The following is a 12125-nucleotide window of genomic DNA, read 5'->3' as shown; positions in this document are numbered from 1 at the left end:
GAGAAACAGACGTATTGGACTATCCAATGGTGGTCTGACAAATCGGAATACACGCTTCAAGATCGTTTTGATCACGAGGACTGAGATATGTTTCCGGGTAGCCTCAGAGAATAACATCGATGTCTACGCTGATTCGGTGACTGAGTTTATAAGGAAGTGTTTAGGAGATTTATGTACAGACTGTGACTATAAAAACCAACCATAACCAGAAACCGTGGATAGATGGCAGCATTTGTGCAAAACTGAAAGTGCCTACCATCGCAGGGTTCCCAAGTGGCTCAGTTGTCTAAGACACTGCATCTCACTGTAAGAGGCGTCACTGCAGTACCTGGTTCAAATCCAGGCTGTATCACATCAGGCTGTGATTGGGACCATAGGGGGGAGCACAATTGGCCCAGCGTCATCTGGGTTTGGACAGAGTAGGCCATCATTATAAATAAGAATGTGTTCTAAACCTCAGGAGGCAGAAGGAATGTGGCTTGTCACCTAAAACCCTCACAAACTTTTACAGATGCACAATCGAGAGCATCCTGTCGGGCTGTATCACCACCTAGTACGGCAACTGCTCTGCCCATAACCATAAGGCTCTCCAGAGGGTAGTGAGGTCTGCACAACGCATCACCGGGGGCAAACTACCTGCCCTCCAGGACACCTACACCACCCGATGTCACAGGAAGGCCATCAAGATTATCAAGGACAACAACCACCCGAGCCACTGCCTGTTCACCCCGCTATCATCCAGAAGGCGAGGTCAGTACAGGTGCATCAAAGCTGGGACCGAGAGACTGAAAAACAGCATCTATCTCAAGGCCATCAGACTGTTAAACAGCCATCACTAGCATAGAGAGGCAGCGGCCCACATAAAGACTTGAAATCACTTTAATAAATGGATCACTATTCACTTTAAACACTTTAAATAACACCACTTTAAGAATGTTTACATATCTTGCATTACTCATCTAATATGTATATACTGTATTCTACACCATCTACTGCATCTTGGCTGCTGCCGCCCTGTCATCACCCATCCATATATTTATATGTACATTATTATATATTATATATATTATATGTATATTATTATTGATTCCTGTACTTAGATTTGTGTGTATAAGGTAGTTGTTGGGGAATTATTAGATTATTACATGTTGGTTATTACTGCACTGTCGGAACTAGAAGCACAAGCATTTCGCTACACTCGCATTAACATCTGCTAACCATGTGACCATTAACATCTGCTAACCATGTGACCAATAACATCTGCTAACCATGTGACCATTAACATCTGTTAACCATGTGACCAATAACATCTGCTAACCATGTGACCATTAACATCTGTTAACCATGTGACCATTAACATCTGCTAACCATGTGACCAATAACATCTGCTAACCATGTGACCAATAACATCTGCTAACCATGTGACCATTAACATCTGCTAACCGTATGACCATTAACATCTGCTAACCGTATGACCATTAACATCTGCTAACCATGTGACCAATAACATCTTCTAACCATGTGACCAATAACATCTGCTAACCATGTGACCATTAACATCTGCTAACCATGTGACCATTAACATCTGCTAACCATGTGACCATTAACATCTGTTAACCATGTGACCATTAACATCTGCTAACCATGTGACCATTAACATCTGCTAACCATGTGACCAGTAACATCTGTTAACCATGTGATCATTAACATCTGCTAACCATGTGACCATTAACATCTGCTAACCATGTGACCATTAACATCTGCTAACCATGTGACCATTAACATCTGCTAACCATGTGACCATTAACATCTGCTAACCATGTGACCATTAACACCAGTTAACCATGTGACCAATATTTGATTTGATTTGATTTGGAATGTACATCCCTCATTCACAGTTTGTTGGCGTCATCTCATCTCTAGTATGATAAGATGAGTGCGTGTGCATGTGTGTGCGTTTCATCTCTAGTATGATAAGATGAGTGTGTGTTTGTGTGTGTGCGTGTGTTTGTGCGTGCGTGCGTGTGCATGTGTGTGTGTGTGTGCTTCATCTCTAGTATGATAGGATGAGTGTGCGTGTGTGTGTGTTTTATCTCTAGTATTTCAATGTATTGGAGTCTGTGGACTCTCTCTCACCTCAACAAACACACCTCTATGAATAATTTCCCATAATACACAGCATCACTTGGACAACAGAATGAAAATAATAACATTATTCAACAAGCCCCTGTTACTACTATATACACACACACACACAGAAACACACACACAGAGACAAACACACACACACACAAACCTTATCACAGGCCGCTGGTTTATTTTTCATTCTGTGGAGCTGTAATCTCTAGAAATAAAACTGAAAGTGTAATTTTGATCGTTTTACAATTGCACTCTTCATATGGCATTATCTCCTCCTCTCTTTCTTCTCAATCTACTCCCCCTCTTCTCTCTCTCTCCCCCAATTCTCTCTCTTGCTCTGTTCGTCTCTCTTTCTTCTCAATCTACTCTCGCTATTCTCTCTCTCAATTCAATTCAATTCAAGGGCTTTATTGGCATGGGAAACATGTGTTAACATTGCCAAAGCAAGTGAGGTAGACAACATACAAAGTGAATATATAAAGTGAAAAACAACAAAAATTAACAGTAAACATTACACATACAGAAGTTTCAAAACAATAAAGACATTACAAATGTCGTATTATATATATATACAGTGTTTTAACAATATACAAATGGTTAAAGGACACAAGATAAAATAAATAAGCATAAATACGGGTTGTATTTACAATGGTGTGTGTTCTTCACTGGTTGCCCTTTTCTCGTGGCAACAGGTCACAAATCTTGCTGCTGTGATGGCACACTGTGGAATTTCACCCAGTAGATATGGGAGTTTATCAAAATTGGATTTGTTTTTGAATTCTTTGTGGATCTGTGTAATCTGAGGGAAATATGTCTCTCTAATATGGTCATACATTGGGAAGTGCAGCTCAGGAAGTTAGGAAGTTAGGAAGTGCAGGAAGTGCAGCTCAGTTTCCACCTCATTTTGTGGGCAGTGAGCACATAGCCTGTCTTCTCTTGAGCCATGTCGCCAACGGCGGCCTTTCTCAATAGCAAGGCTATGCTCACTGAGTCTGTACATAGTCAAAGCTTTCCTTAATTTTGGGTCAGTCACAGTGGTCAGGTATTCTGCCGCTGTGTACTCTCTGTGTAGGGCCAAATAGCATTCTAGTTTGCTCTGTTTTTTTGTTAATTCTTTCCAATGTGTTAAGTAATTATCTTTTTGTTTTCTCATGATTTGGTTGGGTCTAATTGTGCTGTTGTCCTGGGGCTCTGTAGGGTGTGTTTGTGAACAGAGCCCCAGGACCAGCTTGCTTAGGGGACTCTTCTCCAGGTTCATCTCTCTGTAGGTGATGGCTTTGTTATGGAAGGTTTGGGAATCACTTCCTTTTAGGTGGTTGTAGAATTTAACAGCTCTTTTCTGGATTTTGATAATTAGTGGGTATCGTCCTAATTCTGCTCTGCATGCATTATTTGGTGTTCTATGTTGTACACGGAGGATATTTTTGCAGAATTCTGCGTGCAGAGTCTCAATTTGGTGTTTGTCCCATTTTGTGAAGTCTTGGTTGGTGAGCAGACCCCAGACCTCACAACCATAAAGGGCAATGGGCTCTATGACTGATTCAAGTATTTTTAGCCAAATCCTAATTGGTATGCTGAAATTTATGTTTCTTTTGATGGCATAGAATGCCCTTCTTGCCTTGTCTCTCAGATCGTTCACAGCTTTGTGGAAGTTACCTGTGGCGCTGATGTTTAGGCCAAGGTATGTATAGTTTTTGTGTGCTCTAGGGCAACAGTGTCTAGATGGAATTTGTATTTGTGGTCCTGGTGACTGGACCTTTTTTGGAAAACCATTATTTTGGTCTTACTGAGATTTACTGTCAGGGCCCAGGTCTGACAGAATCTGTGCATAAGATCTAGGTGCTGCTATAGGCCCTCCTTGGTTGGTGACAGAAGCACCAGATCATCAACAAACAGCAGACATTTGAAATATGTGTGCTTTTTGCCAATTTTAACCGCGCACTTGTTGTTTGTGTACATGGATTTTATAATGTCGTATGTTTTACCCCCAACACCACTTTCCATCAGTTTGTATAGCTCTCTCTCTCTCCCCCAATTCTCTCTCTCGCTCTGTTCATCTTTCTTTCTGTCACACTCTCCATTTCATTGTTCAATTCGAAGGGGTTTATTGGGAAACATCTATGTTTACAAAAGGGAAATTAACAAGGGAAATAAACAGTAAACAAATGTTTTTGAATTTTTTTAAACCTAGCAAGTTGCACAATATTCAACCCACTAGTGGTTCGAGCGTTGGGCCAGTAGCCAGCAGGTAGCGTAGTGGTTCGAGCGTTGGGCCAGTAGCCAGCAGGTAGCCTAGTGGTTAGAGCGTTGGGCCAGTAGCCAGCAGGTAGCGTAGTGGTTCGAGCGTTGGGCCAGTAGCCAGCAGGTAGCCTAGTGGTTAGAGCGTTGGGCCAGTAGCCAGCAGGTAGCCTAGTGGTTAGAGCGTGGCCAGTAACCAGCAGGTAGCCTAGTGGTTAGAGCGTTGGACCAGTAACCAGCAGGTAGCCTAGTGGTTAGAGCGTTGGACCAGTAACCAGCAGGTAGCCTAGTGGTTAGAGCGTTGGACCAGTAACCAGCAGGTAGCCTAGTGGTTAGAGCGTTGGGCCAGTAGCCAGCAGGTAGCCTAGTGGTTAGAGCGTTGGGCCAGTAACCCAAAAGGTTGCTGGATTGAATCCCTGAGCTGACAAGGTAAAAATCTGTTGTTCTACCCCTGAACAAGGCAGTTAACCCACTGTTCCCTGGGTGCTGTGGAGGTTGATTAAGGCAGCCCCCCGCACCCAGGTCTGTCAGGGCCCAGGTCTGTCAGGGCCCAGGTCTGTCGGGGCCCAGTTCTGTCGGGGCCCAGTTCTGTCGGGGCCCAGGTCTGTCGGGGCCCAGGTCTGTCGGGGCCCAGGTCTGTCGGGGCCCAGGTCTGTCGGGGCCCAGGTCTGTCAGGCGTCCAGGTCTGTCAGGGCCCAGGTCTGTCAGGGCCCAGTTCTGGCAGAATCTGTGCAGAAGATCTAGGTGGTGAAGCACCAGATCATCATCAAACAGTAGACGTTTGACTTCAGATTCTAGTAGGTTGAGGCCAGGTGCTGCAGACTGTTCTAGTGCCCTCACCAATTCATTGATATACTGTATATGTTGAAGAGGGTGGGGCTCATGCTGCTTCCCTGTCTCATCCTACGGCCCTGAGGAAAAGAAATGTGTGTGTTTTTTGACCTATTTTTATTTTAACTGCCTGCACACTTGTTGTTAGTGTACATGTATTTTATAATGACATACGCCCCCCATGAATCTGTATAGCAGACTCTCATGCCAAATTGAGTCTCAAGCTTTTTTTTGAAATCAACAAATCATGACAAGACTTACGTGGTCTGTCATACGGTATTTTGGCAAGAAGCCGATTTGACATTTGCTGAGGACATTGCTTTCACTGAGGAAATGTATGAGTCTGCTGTTGATGATACTGCAGATGATTTCCCCAAGGTTGCTGTTGACGCATATCTCACAGTAGTTATCGGGGTCAAATTTGTCTCCATTTTTGTGGATTGGAGTTACCAGACTTTGGTTCCAAATATTGGGGAAAGATGCCAGAGCTGAGGATGATGTTATTGAGTTTAAGTATAGCCAATTAGAATTTGTGGTCTGTATATTTTATCATTTCATTTAGGATACAACACCACGGGCCTTTTTGTGGTTGGAGGGTTTTTGTATTTTGTCCTGTAGTTCATTCAATGTAATTGTAGAATCCAGTGGGTTCTGGTAGTCTTTAATAGTTGATTCTAAGATCTGTATTTGATCATGTATATGTTTTTGCTCTTTATTCTTTGTTATAGAGCCAAAAAGATTGGAGAAGTGGTTTACCCATACATCTCCATTTTGGATAGATAATTCTTCGTGTTGTTGTTTGTTTAGTGTTTTCCAATTTTCCCAGAAGTGGTTAGAGTCTATGGATTCTTCAATTACACTGAGCTGATTTCTGACGTGCTGTTCCTTCTTTTTTCTTTTCATTAAAAAAGGTGTATTTGTGGGTTCTGGTAGTCTTCAATAGTTCATTAAAAAAGGTGTATTTGATCCTGTTTTCTGTTTGTTCTTTGTTATAAAAAAAAGACTGAATAATTATTTATTATTTGTTTATCTATACAGCTCTGTTTTGGATAGATAACTCTTCATGCTGAGGTTTGTTTAGTCAGTTCCAATTTTCCCAGAAGTGATTGGATTCAATGGATTCTTCAATCACAATTATCTGTTTTCTCATGTGCTTTTTTTCTTTTTTTCCTTCTCCTGTTTAAGTGATTCACCAATAAAGTCAAAACACTTAAAACACTCTCTGTCTCGCTCTCCCTCTCCTGTTGGTTGTGAATTCAACGGGACATCACAGAGAGCAGTAAAGGACATCACACAGTGAATAATATTCGGTTGTTAATTTATAAATCAAGATGTGCCGGAACAAAAAAAAGTGAGGAGGGGGGGGGTTGATCTGGGGAGTTCTGAGGTACTGGAACGCATCATATACAGTGGGGCAAAAAATATTTAGTCAGCCACCAATTGTGCAAGTTCTCCAACTTAAAAATATGAGAGAGGCCTGTAATTTTCATCATAGGTACACTTCAACTAGGACAGACAAAATGAGAAAAAAAATCGGGAAAATCACATTGTAGGATTTTTAATGAATTTATTTGCAAATTATGGTGGAAAATAAGTATTTGGTCAATAACAAAAGTTGATCTCAATACTTTGTTATATACCCTTTGTTGGCAATGACAGAGGTCAAACGTTTTCTGTAAGTCTTCACAAGGTTTTCACACACTGTTGCTGGTATTTTGGCCCATTCCTCCATGCAGATCTCCTCTAGAGCAGTGATGTTTTGGGGCTGTTGCATAGTGACATAAAACAGTAGAGTAGAAGCACTTTGAGTAGTTGCACACATTTTTAATAGCCTTTTTATTAACCAAACAAATTCAATGAAATGTATTTTATAAAAGTCCTTTTTTTAAATATTTTTTACATCAGCAGATGTCACCAAGTGCTTATACAGAAACCTAAACCCCAAACAGGAAGCAATGCAGATGTCACCAAGTGCTGATACAGAAACCTAAACCCCAAACAAGAAGCAATGCAGATGTCACCAAGTGCTGATACAGAAACCTAAACCCCAAACAGGAAGCAATGCAGATGTCACCAAGTGCTGATACAGAAACCTAAACCCCAAACAGGAAGCAATGCAGATGTCACCAAATGCTTATACAGAAACCTAAACCCCAAACAGGAAGCAATGCAGATGTCACCAAGTGCTGATACAGAAACCTAAACCCCAAACAGGAAGCAATGCAGATGTCACCAAGTGCTGATACAGAAACCTAAACCCCAAACAGGAAGCAATGCAGATGTCACCAAGTGCTGATACAGAAACCTAAACCCCCAAACAGGAAGCAATGCAGATGTCATGTCATTCTATGTCATTCTATGTCATTCTACATGACTGGATGCTTTTTGCAGAATTGTATTTAATTCAGGAACAAATGATTGAAATTACAAATTGCTACTTTTGACACTGAGAATCTGAGGTCAATGAAAATCAATGAAAATGACCGTGTCTTGAATCCATCAATAGCCATAGGTGTATGGAGACATATTGTAGACTTCAATGTCTCTCTCCCTCTCTCTCTCTCTCTGTTTCTCTCTCTCTCTCTGTTTCTCTCTGTTTCTCTCTCTCTCTCTCTCTGTTTCTCTCTCTCTCTCTGTTTCTCTCTGTTTCTCTCTCTCTCTCTCTGTTTCTCTCTCTCTGTTTCTCTCTGTCTCTCTGTTTCTCTCTCTGTTTCTCTCTCTCTGTTTCTCTCTCTCTGTTTCTCTCTCTCTCTCTGTTTCTCTCTCTCTCTCTCTGTTTCTCTCTCTCTCTCTCTGTTTCTCTCTCTCTGTTTCTCTCTCTCTGTTTCTCTCTCTCTGTTTCTCTCTCTCTGTTTCTCTCTCTCTCTCTCTGTTTCTCTCTCTCTCTCTGTTTCTCTCTCTCTCTCTGTTTCTCTCTCTCTCTGTTTCTCTCTCTGTCTCTCTGTTTCTCTCTCTCTCTCTGTCTCTCTGTCTCTCTCTCTCTCTGTCTCTCTCTCCTTTGTAAAACAATATTTGTAAGTTGATCAAATATTTTGGTAGCCTACAGCATAGACTCTTTGCTTTTCAGGAGGAGACATTTGCTTTCCAACGTTTGTTTTCCCTGGATTGTATTTGAAATACTGCAAAAGGCCTGTTTTTGTCTAGATAATGTTTTTTCACTGTTATTTGGCTACATTCCACAACTAGGCTATTTTTAAAAAGCAGCTATTGATCCTCTGGGGCTAATTAATAGTCCTTCTCATGGTCTAGTAGGCTATTCTGAATGATTTCATTAACAGACAGCAGTAATTCTATAATTTTGACAAATGTATTTCAATTTATCAGGGGTGCTTTAGTTCCTTCAGAACCCCTGTGCGCGTTGCTATCCTTATATAAGGAAATACATGATTGAGGGCAACGGCCTGGAGAGATGAGAGTTGCAGGCTCATGTCTATCAGAGCAGAGAGAGGGAGAGAGATCATAGACCTTAGCTTCTCACACAGCCACAATCACGTGTTGGTCTCAAACATATTATGTTACATGTTACACAAACCATAAACCCCGGCCGGTCCAAACCGAATCAAATCTTAGAATATTAGTCCCGAACCGAATCAAATCTTAGAATATTAGTCCCAAACCGAATCAACTCTGAGAATATTAGCCCCAAACCGAATCAACTCTTAGAATATTAGTCCCGAATCAACTCTTAGAATATTAGTCCCAAACCGAATCAACTCTGAGAATATTAGTCCCGAATCAACTCTTAGAATATTAGTCCCAAACCGAATCAACTCTTAAAATATTAGTCCCGAACCGAATCAACTCTTAGAATATTAGTCCCAAACCGAATCAACTCTGAGAATATTAGCCCCAAACCGAATCAACTCTTAGAATATTAGTCCCGAATCAACTCTTAGAATATTAGTCCCAAACCGAATCAACTCTGAGAATGTTAGTCCCGAATCAACTCTTAGAATATTAGTCCCAAACCGAATCAACTCTTAGAATATTAGTCCCAAACCGAATCAAATCTTAGCATATTAGTCCCAAACCGAATCAAATCTTAGCATATTAGTCCCGGACTGAAAATCGACTTTTTCACGTAATGTTTTTTGAATGTCCTTTGACAGCTTATATTATACTTTTTACATTGGAAAAAAAAAGTCAATTATTTTTCAGTTCACGGAGAGTTACAAGATCCGGCCAAATAGGTTCCGGAACAACACAGTCCAGTATGGAGATGTGATCCGAATCACATTAAGCATGACTTTACCAGGTTGTGGGAACACCTACAGACATGTTACACAACAGGCCTGATGTAGCTAAGTGCTCTATGGCCAAGAGGTCTGGACATTTATGGCACAGATGGTAGGAGGCAACGTTCCCTCTAAAGTTAATGCTTCTTTTTGTCTTAAAGGGGCAGTGTTGTATTTTGAGACACCTTTGAATAAGCTAAGTAGCCAATAGGCAGAGGGGAGTATAATTGGTCTGATTCTCTGTTATAATGGTATGGGAATAATAATGCATTTTATTTTGTAAAGTGGTTTGCCGTATCAAACACCTCCTTGTCTGAAGGACAAGTGGATAAACAGGTTAATGTCAAGACCTGCAGGATTTTTCAAAAGTCTCACAGAATGTAGGTCTACACCCCTACACAGACCGGTGCGGCATAACCAATCAGAGCTGCAGTAGGCCTATATGCAAATAGACCGTTTGCCATATATGGATCTGTGCCATTTGTGTTGAACTGGACTGTGTTTACAGCATGAGCAGTCGTGAGTAGATGCACTTGTTTTGAGATCATAGTAAGACCTGCATGTACAGTAGCCACGTGTGCACATTTAGTTGATATCCTTTGCTAGTTAGTGAGTTATTAGCCCAGTAATAGATCATCTGTAGTCAGCAATGGGGGAGGGGTTGCTTCCTACAAGAGCACAAAATGTCTACATTTCTAGACATCTTTGAAAACCCAGTCAGGTAAAGAGGGTTTTTTTTGTCTTAAAGGGGCAGTGTTCTATTTTGAGACAAGAGTGAATAAGCTAAGTAGCCAATAGGCAGAGGGGAGTATAATTGGTCTGATTCTCTGTAATAATGGTATGGGAATAATAATGCATTTTATTTTGTAAAGTGTCTTGCATCAAACAACACAACACCATGTTCAGTCACCTCCTTGTCTGAAGCAGAAGTGAATAAACAGGTTAATGTCAAGCCCTGCAGGATTTTTCAAAAGTCTCTCAGAATGTAGGTCTACATTGAATGCCACACATTGGCTGCTACAGTAGGTTGAATGATAGAACAGCTGTTTCCATGTTAAAATATTATGGGATGCATTTTCTCCATTGTTGTTGATGGTAGACCACTCTGATAGGCCTACATTATGATCAAATAGCCACAGCAGCCTACTTGACCACTGTTAAAACTGTAGCAGCTACAGCCTCAGTGTTCACAGTAAAACTGTAACTTAGTGGGTACAGCCTCAGTGTTCACAGTAAAACTGTAACTTAAAATGGGTACAGCCTCAGTGTTCACAGTAAAACTATAACTTAGTGGGTACAGCCTCAGTGTTCACAGTAAAACTGTAACTTAAAGTGGGTACAGCCTCAGTGTTCACAGTAAACCTGTAACTTAAAGCGAGTACAGCCTCAGTGTTCACAGTAAAACTGTAACTTAGTGGGTACAGCCTCAGTGTTCACAGTAAAACTGTAACTTAAAGCAGGTACAGCCTCAGTGTTCACAGTAAAACTGTAACTTAAAGCAGGTACAGCCTCAGTGTTCACAGTAAAACTGTAACTTAGTGGGTACAGCCTCAGTGTTCACAGTAAAACTGTAACTTAAAGCAGCTACAGCCTCAGTGTTCACAGTAAACCTGTAACTTAAAGCGAGTACAGCCTCAGTGTTCACAGTAAAACTGTAACTTAAAGCAGGTACAGCCTCAGTGTTCACAGTAAAACTGTAACTTAGTGGGTACAACCTCAGTGTTCACAATAAAACTGTAACTTAGTGGGTACAGCCTCAGTGTTCACAGTAAAACTGTAACTTAAAATGGGTACAGCCTCAGTGTTCACAGTAAAACTGTAACTTAAAGCAGGTACAGCCTCAGTGTTCACAGTAAAACTGTAACTTAGTGGGTACAACCTCAGTGTTCACAATAAAACTGTAACTTAGTGGGTACAGCCTCAGTGTTCACAGTAAAACTGTAACTTAAAATGGGTACAGCCTCAGTGTTCACAGTAAAACTGTAACTTAAAGCAGGTACAGCCTCAGTGTTCACAGTAAAACTGTAACTTAAAGCAGGTACAGCCTCAGTGTTCACAGTAAAACTGTAACTTAGTGGGTACAGCCTCAGTGTTCACAGTAAACCTGTAACTTAAAGCAGTAAAACTGTGAACACTGACTGTTCAAGTTTGCGCTCAGCAGACCTGAAATTTGCTCAGTGCCGGAATAAATTAGAAGGAACATTGGTAGGATGTACTGTGTTCTTGACCTGAGTCCTGACTCCCAGACCCTTCCACATTTAGCTTTGCACAGGGCATGTTATCACACACCCTCAAGAACGAACACACAAGCAAGCAGGGTTGGGTAGGTGACTTTCTAAATGCAATCCCTTACAGCTGATAGTTACCTGTCCAAAATTGTAATCAGTGACAGAACTTTTTGGATAACACAAAACTAAGAAATCGGATTACTTTCAGTTACTTTAGGATTACTTTCAGTTACTTTAGGATTACTTTCAGTTACTTTAGGACTGCTTTCCCTGAAGAGACAGTAGAAAAAGACAAAAAGGAGCCATCAAAAACATTTGGTGTGGCATTATCGTGGTCTCTGACATCATAGTGGTGTCTGACATCATCGTGGTCTCTGACATCATAGTGGTCTCTGACATCATAGTGGTCTTTGACATCATAGTGGTCTCTGACATCATAGTGGTCTCTGACATC

This window comes from Oncorhynchus tshawytscha, linkage group LG10 (genome assembly GCF_018296145.1).
Source record: "Oncorhynchus tshawytscha isolate Ot180627B linkage group LG10, Otsh_v2.0, whole genome shotgun sequence".
Classification (NCBI taxonomy): Eukaryota; Metazoa; Chordata; class Actinopteri; order Salmoniformes; family Salmonidae; genus Oncorhynchus; species Oncorhynchus tshawytscha.
The sequence above is the reverse complement of the archived record's forward strand: the minus strand, read 5'-3'. Positions refer to the sequence as shown.